A 16,258-nucleotide genomic window follows, 5' to 3' on the forward strand; every position below is an offset into this window, starting at 1 on the left:
TACACTAATGTAAAAGCAAAGTACTGGTGACAGTGCTTATTAGTGGTACCTTGGAGTCACCTGTATGCACCACAAACTATGCTGTTTTCATCTTAATTACTAAAAAGTCAGTGTGAAGGGTCCGAGTGAAATGAATGGGCCCAAGCCAACACCTGCATGTGTCCTTCCTAAATGCTGCATTGATAAATGATTTTAAGGATTATTACTTCCATTTGTAGATTCCTGAATCTGACTACAACACTGTAGTTAGAAACACAAAGGCAATCCCAGTCCCAGTTCAGCATCCCTAGGCCTCATTGATAAAACAGAAAGAACAAAAGAGCCTTCTTCCTCCAGTGTGGTAGATCAACCCTGGCATATGCAGCAGGCCAAGTAAACAGTTGCTGTGAATGAGGATTAGCCACTCTTCTGTGTAGCCCCTAAGAGGCCTCTCCAATGTTGTGCCAGGACTTCCATCCATCACGAAGTATCTTCCATTGACCTCAAATTCCCTCAAAGACTATCTGAGCCCCTGTCCTACTTCCCTCTTATCCACGTACACCTCCCATTAAAAGTGCTTAGAGATTGTGATTTTCATTTTTTATTGTTTTTCTTTATTTTGTTTCATTGAGAGAGAGAAAGAACATGAAATACAGTAGATAAGGAGATGAGGAGATCTGGGATGAGACAAAGAAAGGAAATGTGATCAAAATAGATACATGTTCTATAAAAATTAATAAACTTTTTAAATGCTTAACAAAGTTCCCATTTTTGTTGCAGTTCATGACAGCTACATTGCCCATGCCTTAGATAAGAAAGGACTTAGAATTTTAATGGTAAGAAAATTCCATGTGAAATTGTGCAGACTTGTTCCGGTGTCTCCCCCTGACCTTGTTGCACAGTATGTCAGTCCACTACCAGAGAACATGGTGCCCAGTGATGGGAAGGCTGAGCTGGCAATCATTGCTAAAATAGAAGGCTCCAGTTTCAGATGACACTAATAACCCTATGACTTCCCTGGTGCAGCTCTAGTTAGTTTTTACTAAATAGTTTTTAAAAACATACAAACAAAAATCCTCCATGTAGACAAAACCACTTGAGAGGTATATGAGCTTTACAATCAGACCCGCTTGCCTCTGTAATATTAGTTTAAAATAAAACCAGTTATGATTTGCTTTGGATGAAGTAATTTTTGTCTTGACATACACATCCCTCATTCTGACCTAAATAGTGGGTCTCACTGCCACATAAGACTATAGGAAAAATCTCCTAATAAACTGTGCCCTGTATATCCTGAATCATTCTTTTTATTTTGTGTGGCCTTACAGGTCCCAGGGCCAGTTCTTAAACATTGGAATTAGGTCATTTTATAATACCTGTTTTACAAAATCAGCATTAAAATTTCTCCTCCCAAGAATTTTTAAATTGTAGATTGGTAACACAAATACCTCATTTAGCTTCATCTAAAGAGATTTTATTATGAAAAGTATATTCAACAAAAACACACACTTATCACTTTTATCTACAGGAGAAAACTACATTTCATAAAACTTGTGAGTTGCTGAAATTCACAGCAGCTGAATGCTAGCGCTGGCTCATTAATTTTCATTATCTGGTATAAAATATTCTTATGTTTGTTTGGTCAGGTTGCTTCTTTCTAATGACTCATAATGATGACTCTACTACAAATAAAAAATATACTAAATATTAAAATTCTGAGTAGAGAAAATGAGAAAATTGTTAAATTCCATAATAGCACTCAAGTTTACCTCCTCACTCTGTCCATGAACAGGTATGAACAAGTTAACATTCATGAGCCCCTTAGTTATTATCATTCTGTGAAATAAAATGTAAATAGCAGAAACTTTAAAAAATTAAAATTTACTTTCATAAAAAAGAAAGATTTAAACTAAAGCACTTGGTGCTGGAACATGAAGGATACAGGATGTCAGTGTTCAGCATGCTCAGAGGAATGCATCCTGTCAGGTCTGATGCAATGTCAGTGTCTAGTTCTTTTGTTTTGAAAGCATATAATTGATCATTGTATTAGTGAATAAATGACTCCATGGGGCAAGGGAATAAACACAAAGATGTGTGTAGCAATCAGCAATACAAGACATGTGAGTTTAAAAGTATTATTTTAAAACTTCTTGGTTGACCAAATAAGCTATTAAAGGTATAGTTTGGAACTCATCTGACACTAGGAAACTTCTGAAAAATGCCAATTTGACAATGAAGTGGTGTCATCTTATAGAAAGATAGGATAGTTTGTTTCCTGTCTGTAGAAGACAAAGGAGAAAGTCTTCAATCCAGTTTGAAAGAGCTGGAAAGGGTATGGCAATAAATGCAGTTCATGAACTGGATCCTGGACCAGAAAAGGAAGCATTTCTGAGGCAACTGCTAAATTGCTACTCCTGATTTATTCTCTCCCTTTGTTTTTTTCTTACCTTTTTTCCTGCTTATTCCCTCTATCATTTCCTTCTGGTAGGCTACCATGAAGAACATAGAAGGACCTGATTTAAGTTTGAATCTCCTGAGAGTTGAAATGATTGTAGTTTATCTGTTTGCATTTCTATGTCTTTCTGTCATTCTATGTTTAATCAAACCCACCTCTTCTCTGCCTCTTCGTATACCTACTGTTCTATTCTTCTGTTTTCTTTTCCTTGCTCTACTTTTACTCTAACAGTTGCAAATATGTTAGTACACAGTATCATCAGTGTTTATTTACTTCTTAAAATTTCTGGCACATAACATATGATTGTATGTTTTATTTGACCATTACTGCATTTTCATGTTATTCCTACTCCTTGATAAGAATTTATTTCCAGACAGCATTTTTCAGAATTACTGGGGATTGAGCTATGATCTCTAAGCCAGCTCTTCAGAAGATAGGTGAAGAAATTCATGTCACTACAGGAAATAATAAACCACACTACAATGGTAATTAAGCAAATGAAGATTAGAAAAACATAAAAAATTTTAAAGTCAACAGTGACAGGAAATAGTGCACAGTTTTAAATAACTCTAACTACTGGTTGTCTCAATTTCCCCACAATATACCTAGGGTAGCAGATTGAATTAAAAGACGAAATAAGATCACAGTGAATTTAGTTGGAAGGAGTAAACATTAAATGGGTATAAGAAGGGAGAGGAAGGTAAAAAATTTTATGTAACTATATTTAGTTAAATTTTTAACAAATGAAACAAACAAATAAAAGTGCAATCTGTCTATTGGTTGCCTCCAAGAAACATACTTCACCATCAAAGACAGTTATAATCTTAAGGTCAAAAGAAGGGGAAAGGTATTCTAAACACCTGATTTTTCACAAAGATACCAAAGGGAAACATCACCATGGAAAAGACAACTTCATTAATAAATAGTACTGGAAAAACTGGGTGTCCATGTGCTAAAGAATTAAATCCATATCCTTATCAGTAACTGTGTGCAAAATTTAGCTCCAGCTTCTGCGAGATGGTTTAGACAGTAAAGGCACTTTATTGCCTCTAAGGCTAATGACCAAAGTTCCATCCCCAGAGCCCACATGGTGGAAGAAAAGAACTGACTCCAACAAGTTGTCATCTGGACTTCATATATGTACACAAATGCACACACACACACACACACACACACACACACACACACACACACACACATTAAATAAATGAATACAGCAAAAAAATTACATCCAAAATGAATCAGTGATCTTAATGTAAGACTTGAAAATCTGAAACTGTTAGAGGAAAGAGATGAGAAAATACTTGAAACTTTAGGCATAGAAAGACTTTCTAGGCATGACTCCAGTCACTCAAGAAATAGTGCCAACAACTGACAAATAGACCTTATGAAATTAAGCTCTGCATTGCAAAGGAAACAATTAGTCAAATAAAAAACAGCCTAAGGAAGGGGAGAAAATCTTTGCTGATTCGACATCTGACAGAAGATTACTATCTAGAACATACAAAGAATGCAAAAAATAAAAAATAAACAAGAACTCAAACAGCTCAAACAGAAAATGGACTAATGAATAAACAAACTATTCTCTAAAAGATTAAGTACAAATGGCAAAGGAAGCATAGGAAAACAATGTCCAACGTCCATATTCATAATAGAAATGTGAATTAAGACTGCATTGAGAGTCTCCACCTGTGATGCAGACTTTGTTGACCTTTGAAGACCATGACTCCAAGAATAAGGCAGTCATTCGCAAGTAGCATACTGTGAATGGCCATAGCTGTGAAGTAAGAAAATCCCTGCCAAAGCAAGGGATGGTTAGTGCTTTATGTATCAAAGAAGTCAAAGTGTTCTTGGAAAGTTTGTGGTAGCAATGGAAGTGGTTTTGGTGGCAATGACAATTTTCATCATGGTAGCCACAGTGATGATAGAAATGATGGCAGCAGGAGTGACTATCATAGATTTGGTAATGATAGTAGCAATTTTGAAAATAATGTAATTACCAATGGCTTGGGCAATTACAACAATTAATATTCAAAATTTGGACCCACAAAGGAAAATAATTGGAGGCAAAGTGTTGGCTCCTATAATAGTAGAAGTCAGTACTTTAACAAACCACAAAACCAAGATGAGTACAGAGGCTCCATCAGGGTATATAGCAGTGCAGAAGGTTCTAATTATTGATAGGAAACAAATCTTAGCAGGAGAGAAAGGTCAGAGAAGTGAGAGGAAGCCACAAGTTACAACAGATTATGAACTCAGCCAAGTACAGTTTGGGTACCATATAAGTGCTATAAAGGTGACATGTGTTAGGTAATACTCATGTGAATGGGCAAAAACACTCATGCCGTGTTTGGACTGTGTAACAGGTTATTTTCATTTATGTTACATGAAACATATAAAGCATTTCAACAAAGGGCTTTCTTGTAAATTTCTCTTTTTCACTGGTATTGTAGCTGGGCTACATATAATAGCTTGATCATGATGCTAAATAAATGTCTTTTTTAAATCTCCTTCAAATAGTTTGTGTACTCTGAACCATCTTGATAAACTTTCCCAATGGTGTAAAGTAAGATTTTTTTTTTCAGAGGGATACTAGATTCCATTTTAAATGTGTTTACTACTACTTAGATGGAAAAGACAGAGAGACAGACAGACAGACAGACACACACACACACACACACACACACACACACACATACTACCACCAACAACATCAAACTAACAGAAATTAAGAATCATTGATCACTAATATCTCTCAACATCAATGGACTCAACTCCCCAATAAAAGGACACAAGCTGACAGAATGGATGTGAAAGCAGGATCCATCATTCTGCCGCATACAAGAAACACACGTCCGCAACAAAGATAGACATTATCTCTAAATAAAGAGCTGGAAAAGTTTTTTAATATATTTTAATTTATTCATATTACATCTCAATTGTTATCCCATCTCTTGTATCCTCCCATTCCTCCTTCCCTCCCATTTCCCCCTTACTCCCCTCCCCTTGGAAAAAGTTTTTATAGGCAAGTTATTCCACAAAATAGAAACTTAAGGAACATTGCCAAACTCATTTTATGAAGCCACAATCACCCTGATACCATCATGGAAAAATGCATACAGCTTTGTACACATTGGGAGCTCTGCTGGAGCCGTTGTCTCTCGTGTTACTTTCCACCTCTTCTCACAGGCCAGCTTCATATGCACTACTTATGGCTTTCTCTGACCAACCTAGTATTATTACATCAGTAGAATCATCTCTAAGCACTTAGATGTAGTGGCAAATGAGAATGAAGAGAAAGCAAAGAGCACTGGTTTTACAGAAGACAAATCAAAAAATAAGTAGTTGTCTCATACGATAAACATAAGGTAGAAATCAAACGAGTAAGCAGACCACACAATACAGGGACTCGGCAGAAGCTGCTAGGTTGGTAATAAACTGGTAAATTTGCTTTTAAGGAGGTTGTCAATGAAGTGGATGAAAGACTGGGATCAGGTGGACACTGGGTTCTGAATAACGAACTAGTAGTCATTCTTAGTGATATTTTAAATCAATGCACACTGTAAACATCCTTCAGTTCTAGGATCCTAATCTAATAAAGATGTTTTATGCTTGGTGCATTTGAATGCTGAGAAATAATCCACTTGTGCTAGGTCAAACATCAACACATGTATGAGCTTATATCATTAAAAATCATCAAGTGCTCATAAATAGCAACTATTTCAATAGCAGTTGGATAAATATTTTATTGGAATGAATAATACTCTAGTTTAGCTCAGAAATTCCTGAGACATTAGAGCAGATTATTCATAAATATACAACATAAAAAAATAAACGGCACCATTAAAAGCAGCTTAACGGGGAAGCTAATTGTAGATACACAATCTTCTTTGGGAGTTGAACTTTTAATCTCCTTACATAACAGTAGATCATGATGTTTAATTAATTGAAATGCTTTTAGTTAGCTCAGTGGATGAAAATAAACAGCAATGATAGTCCATACTTGGTACCAACTTTATTAAATAATATGAAAATTTTACATACACATCTCATCCTTATTCACAGAAAAAATCCATCACAATATGACTCACTGTTCATAATATACTAACATAAGGATTTTTTCAAAACATTTATTCTATTAGTCACAGCCTGAACTTATATAGTGTTCATTAGTCACAGATGCCGCTAGCTATTAATGATTTCCTGACGGCATTTTTACCCTTAATGTCTGTTACATTTGCTGCTCAGACATTTTAATTGTAAATTTAGAACTTCAAATATTATAATTGAAGAAACAGAAAGCTTTTCTACATTTAAAATAATGTTAGTGTCTCAAATTCTCATGTCAACTGAATTGTTTCACATGTAGTTCATTGCACCTGTAAGTGACTGAAGAAAAAAAATCTAATATATTTGTTATTACAAAAAATTACCATTATGACCAATTAAAAATAGGGTTATAGATATTATATGATATGAAAGTTCCTTTGAGTAACAGTTTCTATAACTCCACTCTATAAACCTAGGGTTTATTAACTATCCAATGTCATCAACTGAAGAAAACTCTTCTTAATATGTGTAAAAATAAATTTTACTCACCTGATGGAATCATCATCTTGGATGCTTATTACTGAATAAGTTCACCCTTTCTAGATCTTTCTCAACTCTGGCTCAAACTTTCTCCAAGCTGACTGATTCAAACTGATTTCTCTCAGTTTCTCATTTGGATAGCTCTGCTTGGCTTCAAACTAATTCTAGCAATCTGTTCTAATCTTCTAGCTCCTTTTTATTCTCTGTTTCCATCTGTCTTCACTTGTATCTAGCTTGTTTTTGCTCTACAACTTGTCTCGTACAACTAAACTGCCTCCTACTACAATGAACTAAACGGCCACCAACTGAACAATCACAAAGTCAACTTCACTACACTGCCTCTCGGCTGACTTCCCACTGACTCTCAACTGACCTGTGGAAATAGAGGCAAATCCTTTTCCCCAATGCAGCATATTCCCTGCCTTCCATTAAACTATACAGGTTGAAGCAATTCAGTAGCTTTTTTCAACCATTCAGTGTTTTTTAACTGATCTTATTCCCCCTTTCTGTTTATGAAAGTACAATTAGATGTTTATGAACCCACACATAAACTAGACACTTACTTACATTCCATGTCTGGCTCCATGCCAGTGATCTAGGATTCTCACCCATGTAACCACAGAAACAATCAAGCCATATTACATAAGACGTCAATATACAGTGTTTCTAATACCTCATTTAGTTTTCTAGTTTCTCTTTGAACTGATGACAGAAAGTGCCTGTCTTGTGTTGTTTTATATATTCAGATGTTCATTTGAGGGATTATTTTTTGATCTAAAGCTAGTATAGCACCAAAAACAAAAAGAATTTAAAGTAAGTAGTTGGAGTCTCTATTGGAACATGATATAATCGGTAGCCTATGTACAATATAAAAAAAGGTGTGTGTGTGTGTGTGTGTGTTTCTTGCTTATTATTGATATTGTGTTGTCATTTAACAAATCTGTGTTGTGAGTTTACTGAGAACATTTTCATGTCCACAAAAATTACAATGATACTTTGATTGACTGGATGCTTTTTCTGTCTGCAGCATTCTTGCCTGCCCCGTCTGCATGGAGAAAGTCCCATTCTCAAAGCCAGTCATAAACATTATCTTCTCAGCAAAGTTCAGGTCTCAGTTTTATAATACATTCACACAAAGACAGAGCAGGTTATTGCTCATATATACTGGTATATTAGTGCTCAACCCTTCTAATGTAGAAGTTGTGTTCTTATGTGCTCTCTTTCTCTCTCTCTTAATAAATTGATAGTATTTATTAAGTGCTTGATTGATACAAAATACTGGTTATAAGTCAACATATATACAACCATGTATATTTGTCCCCAAACTTAGTTCACGGGTGAAGTTAAAATGGAATTAAATGGTTTTTCCTCAAAATGACTATAACTGAAAAAATAGTCATAATTTAATTACTTTCTTTCCTGACTTACTAAGTATATGTACTCAGTGCAGCAAAATTTTATGACTGAGCCAATGTTCAGAATTATTACTAATTTATTATCTTTTTGTAAAAATAGATGCTGCTCCAATAAACATACTTATGTTTGTTTATGCTTATATCATTTGTTGGGGGGTTATGAACTGTTAATGGTTATTTCCTTTATACTCAGAAATTCTCTTTTGAAATTGTGTTTAGTCTATTTGAATCTAATGCAGAGGTATCTCAGAGAATTGATTTAATCTTCCTAATAGTTATTTATCAAAGCACAACTTCCATGGCTTTTGTAATATTTGAGATACTCTGTTTACTGAAGCATACACCTTTATTGAACACTTGTATTCTAATTGCATTCCTTTGAAGAAATATAGTTACTGTGGTTTAAGTTTCTTTTTATTACCAGTCATTTCAGATAATATGGTATTCTCCTTATTTGGGGGTGAACTAAAAGAAGCTTACTTAAAATGATGCTCTGTTTTGCAAGTAGTATCTTAGATATCACAGATGTTAGACAAAGGACACACAGTGATATAATGTGAAAGTATAAATCAGATGATAATGAAATGCCACACTTACTGTGACCAGTAATTTAGCATCAACAAGGCTTGACCATCATGTTCTTTTAGTTGCACTAAGATTTCTTTACATTAAAAATAAGTGGGATTTTCATTCTTCTTTAAAATATAAAATGCAAAAAAAGGCTAATGAGTTTTAGATAGTAGTTTATAAAGTGTTAACATCCTTAAGTAGCATCCATGGGAAATGATCCAAACCAATGCTGGAGGATCCACAACACAGTTCTCACTTAGTAAGAGTCCTGTTTGAAAAAAAATGTTACCTTTCATTGAAGGATTCACCAGTGGTAGGATTTCAGTGTCGCGTCCCTTCTGACCAGCGGAAAATAAGGACACGACCTGAGCGTTCTCCAGGCAGTTTATTCAGGAACCTTTTCAGCAAGCTTCTCCTGCTCACTCGCTTCTCCTCCCCCAACACCTCCGTGCCCCTTTATATCCTCTGTCTCACCCAATCAGCAGCCCTTACGTCGGTAGCTCCAATTGGTTCCCTACAAGGCGGGATGCATACGTCAGAGCAAAGCACAGCCCACAACCCAAATAAGGACTTGTTTACCAGGAGCAGAATTGCAAGTCATCCTGCTTGGCAGGTTGCCAGGCGCCATCTTAGCGAGGGCGATAGCTTCAGCTTCCCACAGTCCCCCCTTCTTTATTTTAAAACGCAACAGGCGGGAGTAGAGGTCTGATCTCCAGCCTCTTCAGGGGCGTGGGTACTTGATGGTGCTGTCTCGGATGTAGCACTCAGGCATCCGCCAGAACTTGTCACCATCCCGGGACGGGTAGATGACCTCCCACAGGTTGATGTTCATCCAGTTGTCGCAGTTTACCAGGCACCCATTGTACGTCTCCCCATTTTTTTAGCTCCACCAGCATGGGGTGATTCTGTGTTGTCTTCAGAAGCAACAAGGGGAGCATCTTCTCAGCGGAGACACCTCCGCCACCGCTCAGCCGCTCAGCCGCTCCCGCTCCCGCTGGCAGCCCGCCATGCGCCACAGGCCGGGAGGCCTTGTCCACCATCCTGTCCCCGAGCCGTTCTCTCGAACGTAGGGAGGAGGCTGAGGCAACTCAGATAGAGGCGGCCCAGGAGCCGAAGGCTCCACTCTGGATTCCAGCTTCTCCATTTTCCGGATCAGCTTTTCTACTTCCTCTTCTGAGTCCTCCCCCTCTGAATCTGATGATATTACAGATTTTGCAGGTTTTGTTCTCAACAAGTCTTTAAGTGTGATAAACACAGGGCTGAATGGTAAATTTCCCATTTTACTTTCGCTTTTGTCCGCTGCCGGGAACTTTATCGCTCGTACCGAGTCTTTATAGTCCTAACCGGAACCTTATAGTCTCTATATCCGTGAACTTTATTCGTCCCTTGCTTACCAGGGAACTTTCCAGTCGACTGTCCTGACCACCAGGAGTTCTGAACACTCGTGAATGACAAAAGACGTCCTTGTACGGGCCACCACTTGTTGCGTCCCTTCCGACCAGTGGAAAATAAGGACACGACCCGAGCGTTCTTCTCCAGGCAGTTTATTCAGGAACCTTTTCAGCAAGCTTCTTCTTCTCCTGCTCGCTCGCTTCTCCTCCCCCAACACCTCCGCGCCCCTTTATATCCTCTGCCTCAACCAACCAGCAGCCCTTACATCGGTAGCTCCAATTGGTTCCCGACAAGTCGGGATGCATACGTCAGAGCAAAGCATGGCCCACAACCCAAATAAGGACTTGTTTACCAGGAGCAGAATTGCAAGTCATCCTGCCTGGCAGGTTGCCAGGCGCCATCTTAGCGAGGGCGATAGCTTCAGCTTCCCACATTTCAGATGTCCCTACTGGGTGCTGATTTATAGAGGGTAAATTTTTCCTCCTGGAGTTCTCAAGCTACTTTGTCTCCTTCTGAGTGGTAGGTTGAGGCTTTCTGTTTTTCTGCTGAAGAAAGAAGTCTTTTCCTGAAGCATTAACCTTTAAGGCTTCCACTTACTTAAACACATAATCTTCTTGTACAATAAGAATTTGAGTTCTTATTGTTTCAGCTGCTCAGGTGCTCATACGTGGAGCTTGCCCTGGGTGCATTGGAATGTAGAAACTGGACCACAGCAGATTTACACCTTCAAAGGCACTTCTCTATTTCCTCTATTCTCCACCAGGTATGGAGAACTTCTTCAATCTCAGTCAACAGCTGAAATAAGATATAGATCACTGTCCATATATCATTCATTCAAAAAACATTCCCAGAGTATTGAAACTATGCCAAGGACTGCACTAAACACAAGAGCTAGAAGTGTTAAAGAAAACCCAAAAACGAAGTGAACAGTGTGATAGAGAAGAAAAAAAAAAGGAACCCAGAACTGGTTCCAAAATGAGAATTGATAAAAATCTCTATGTGTGGGTTCTAGGCTTCATTCACCCAGTGACTTCTGCCTACCTGAACACTACTCCCAAGTTCCAGTAACCCACAGCAATAGCATCCAAACACCAGACTCCTCCTGCCTTCCCAAGAACACCTCCAAAATACAACAGACATGGTCCCAAACTCCTGTCCACAGAACTCCCTATAGTGACCTGCCAGACAATAGGAGCATACAGGATCTCATTCCAAGATGGCGGCACCCAGCATGCACAGAGTCTGAGTAACAGGAGCACAGTGACTACAGAGTGAGCAAGTGATTGTATTGCTGACCCCAAAATTATAGTATCCCATTTATGTTTCCCTCAGAAAGGAAGGACCCCAGTTGTCAAACACCAACAGTTTCAGCTTCAGACATTCCAACTATTCCTGCCATCCTAAGAAGACCCTGAATTCCAGAGACACTCAGATCTAGCCTGCAGTTCACAATTCAACTAGCTATCCTGAGGAGACCTGCCACATCCTACTCCCCTGCCTATATGTCCAACTGTGACACAATCAGCAGAGAAGGCTATTCATGAAGATCCAGTCCCCAGCCCAAATTCCAGGGTTCCCTCCATAGGCCTGAGAAACCAAGTAGGCTCCAGGAACAACCAGCCAACACCAAGGACAAGAGATGACTAAAGACCAGTATAAGAACACAATTAACAAAAACCAGGGCAATATGGCACCATCAGAGCCCAACTATCCTAATAAAACAAGCTCTGGGTATTCAAAACAGCTGAAAAACAGAAAAATAACCTTAAATCTATACTTATGAAGATGAAAAGGCCTGTAAAGAGGAAACAAATAAATCCCTCAAAGAAATAGAGAAAAATACAATCAAACAAATAGAGGCCTTTAAAGAGAAAACAAATAAATCACTTTTAAAAACACAAGAAAATATAATCAAACAGGTACAGGAAATGAATAAAATGGTTAAAGGCCTGAAAATGAAAATAGAATTAGTTAAACACACACACACATACACACATATACTGAGGAGATGAAAAACTTAAAGAAGAAAGAATCTCAGGCATAGATGATACAATTGAAGAAATCAATGTATATCAAATCAAATAATTCCTGGCACAAAATATCCAAGAAATCAAGTACACAATAAAGAGACAAAACCTAAGAATGATAGGAATAAAAGAAATACAAGATTCCCAGCTCCAAGGACCAAAAAATCTATTTTCAAGAAAATCATAGAAAAAAATTCCCAACCTAAAGAAAGAGATGCCTTTAAACATACAAGAGGCTTACAGAACACCAAATAGACTAGACCAGGAAATAAATTCCTCTTGCCACATAATAATCAAAGTACTAAATGTACAGAACAGCAACAAACAATATGAAAAGCTGCAAGGGAAAGAAAAGGTCAAGTAATATATAAAGATTGACATAGCAGAATCATACCTGAATTCTTAACAGAAACTCTAAAAGCCAGAAGGTCCTGGGCAGATGTCTTGCAGATCCTAAGAGACCACAGATGTCAATCCAGACTACTATATGCTAATGTCCAGCCTTGGCAGTTTCAGGGGAGGGGAAATTGAGGCAGATGTATGCAGCATTGGTGATTTAGGGTAAGTTAGTCTATACCTAAATTCAAAAGCCTTTTAAATTCAGAGACTGCAAGAGCAACAGTAAGGACAAGGAAGAGGGGAGGGAGACAGAATTCTTTCTCTAGTGACTTGGGCCTAGCTTTACTGCAGCTAATGAGGAAAATGTAAACTGACCACATTTTTTCCTGGAACCAGGGCTGTAAAAAGTGACTCCTAGCCAAAAAACTGCAGGGGGTTGTAAAATAAGGCTCTTTGATCTGTAGATAGGCCTCTTTGTAGAGATCACTGGTAAGTTAAAAACTTCAACCTCATTTATTGTCTGGACATAGCTTTTATACTTCTGAGACAAAGTTCTTTATGTCAAAAAGGAACTACCTCATAGTCAAAATGCCAATTAATCACAAAAAGAGATGAATTCAAAAATTCAACAGCTTACAATTTTTTTATTAAAATTAAACATTTCTTATGTGTATATCCATTACATTAGTTCATGGTGAATTCAGAATGACAAAGGTTGACAAGGCATAAAGGTTAACAGAATCCAATTAGGACTGACCTGACTACACATTTTCCAGCTACCTCTAGGTTTATAGTGAGCTCAGGACAATAATTTTATCTATCTATCCAAGATACAAAATAAATTTAGAATGACAGTATTTTATGCCATAAGCAAACAAGGTATAAGGAATTGCAGTGAAAAAGTTTGTGGTTTTTTTTTTTTTTTTTTTTTTTCATTAAGGTTTGTACTTAATTAGACATTTCTTGGTAAACCCATTATATTTTTGGTTCATGGGAAGTTTTTTTTTCATTTTTTAATATATTTTATTGATTTATTCATATTACATCTCAGTTGTTATCCCATCCCTTGTATCCTCCCATTCCTCCCTCCTTCCCATTTCCCCCTTACTCCCCTCCCCTATGACTGTTCCTGAGGGGGACCTCCTCCCCCTGTATATGCTTATAGGGTATCAAGTCCCTTCTTGGTAGCCTGCTATCCTTCCTCTGAGTGCCACCAGGCCTCCCCATCCAGGGGACTTGGTCAAATATGGGGCACCAGAGTTCATGTGAAAGTCAGACCCCACTCTCCACTCAACTGTGAAGAATGTCCTGTCCATTGGGTAGATCTGGGTAGGGGTTCAAAGTTTACTGCATGTATTGTCCTTGGACGGTGCCATAGTTTAAGCAGGACCCCTGGGCTCAGATCTGCCCATCATAATGTTCTTCTTGTAAGTTTCTAGGACCCTCTGGATCCTGCTATTCCCCATTCTCCCATGCTCCTCTCACCTAGAGTCCCAGTAGGATGTCCTCCCCTCTGTCCCAGTTTTCTGATAAGTGAAGACATTCATGGGACATGCCCCTTGGCCAGAACATGGAAACATCCTAAGTGTCCCTCAGTAGAAGAATGGATAAAGAAACTGTGGTACATTTACACTATGGAATACTACTTAGCTATTAAAAACAAGGAATTTCTGAAATTTGTGGACAAATGGATTGAACTAGAAATGATCTTAATGAGTGAGTTAACCCAGAAGTAGAAAGAGTCAAATGGTATATACTCACTTACATCTGGACACTAGCTCATGGGAAGTTTAAACCAGCTTGTTTAAACCAGTTACATACCAAGTTTCTATGGTGCCATCTCTAGAGAAAAAGTTTATTTGGGGTCTAAGCCTGTCTCCTAGTAAAGTATCTGGAGGTTCACAAAAGCATTTGTTGCAATCATAAACTTTCTATCAACTGTTTAGCTTTTACTTCTAAAATAGTTTGAATAGAGCCAGAAATTCTATAAAGCTACTATTAGGAATAATGAAATCATTAGATCATCTGAACAGCAGTGCATCTTCATTAAGATACTGTAGGAGATTTGTTCAATCAGACTGGGTAAATACCCAGACAGTGAAGATTCAAACAATGCCAGAGCTTTGGGAGAATGCAGCAGTGCAGAAAAGAAGGAGTTTCAGGGACTGGAAGTAATTCTGGGGGTGCATCTCAGTACAGACCCTGAAACATACTGAGCTGCTTTCCAGAGAGCTCACATGCCTCCTGAACTTCTGCAAGACAATGACTTTTGGCAATTATACCAAGCAAACTTCCAATCACAATTGATGGAGAAAACAAGATATTCCATTTAAAAAAAATCAAAATTAAAAAAAAATCTATGAAACCATCTGGCCCTGGGCTTTTTTTGGTTGGGAGACCATCGATGATTGCTTCTATTTCTGTAGGGGAAATGGGACTATTTAGCTTGTTTATCTGTTCTTCACTCAACTTTGGCAAGTGAAATTGATCTAGAAAATCGTCCATTTCCCTTAGATTTTCAAGTTTTGTGGCATATATGCCTTCAAAGTAGGATCTTATGATTCTTTGAATTTCTTCAGTGTCTGTTGTTATGTACTCTGGTGCCTCACATTTGACCATATCCCCTGGAGGGGGAGACCTGGTGGCACTCAGAGGAAGGACAGCAGGTTGCCAAGAAGAGACTTGATACCCTATGATCATATACAGGGGGAGGTAATCCCCCTCAGGAACAGTCATAGGGGAGGGTAATAATGGGAAATGGGGGATGGAGAGGGAAGAATTGGAGGATACAAGGGATGGAATAAACATTGAGATGTAACAAGAATAAATTAATAAAAAGAAAGAAAGAAAGAAAGAAAATCTACGTACAAATCCAGCCCTATAGAAGATACTAGAAGGAAATCTCCACCCAAAGAGGGTAACTACAGCTAAGAAAGCACAGTATATAAGTAACTTCACTGAAGCAAAACGAAAAGAAGACAAGCAAACAAAAACATTACCAACAACAACATCAAAATAAAAGGAACTAGAAAATGTTGGTCCCTAATCTCTCTCAGCATCAATGGACTCCGCTTTAAAATGAAGGAACAGGCTAACAGAACTGATAGGCAAGTAGGACCCAAAATTCTGCTGTATACAAGAACAACCCCTGCCCAGATAGTCTCAGCACAGAACTCTACCAGACTTCCAAAGGACTGACACCAATACTTCTGAATCTCTTCCACAAAATAGAAACAGAAGGAACATTGTCAAACTCATTCTATGAGGCCACAGTCACCCTGATACTTAAACCACACAAAGACCCAACAAAGAGAAGTTCAGACCAATTTCCCTTATGAAACTTAATGGGAAAATACTCAAAAAATATCTGCAACCCAAATGCAAGAACACATCAAAAAATATCATCCACCTTGTTAGATAGACAGCACAGTCTCCTCATGGGTCCCACAATATAGAGAATAGGGACTATTTCTGACATGGACTCTGTCCCT

This window comes from Acomys russatus, chromosome 2, assembly GCF_903995435.1.
Source record: "Acomys russatus chromosome 2, mAcoRus1.1, whole genome shotgun sequence".
NCBI classification, from domain to species: domain Eukaryota; kingdom Metazoa; phylum Chordata; class Mammalia; order Rodentia; family Muridae; genus Acomys; species Acomys russatus.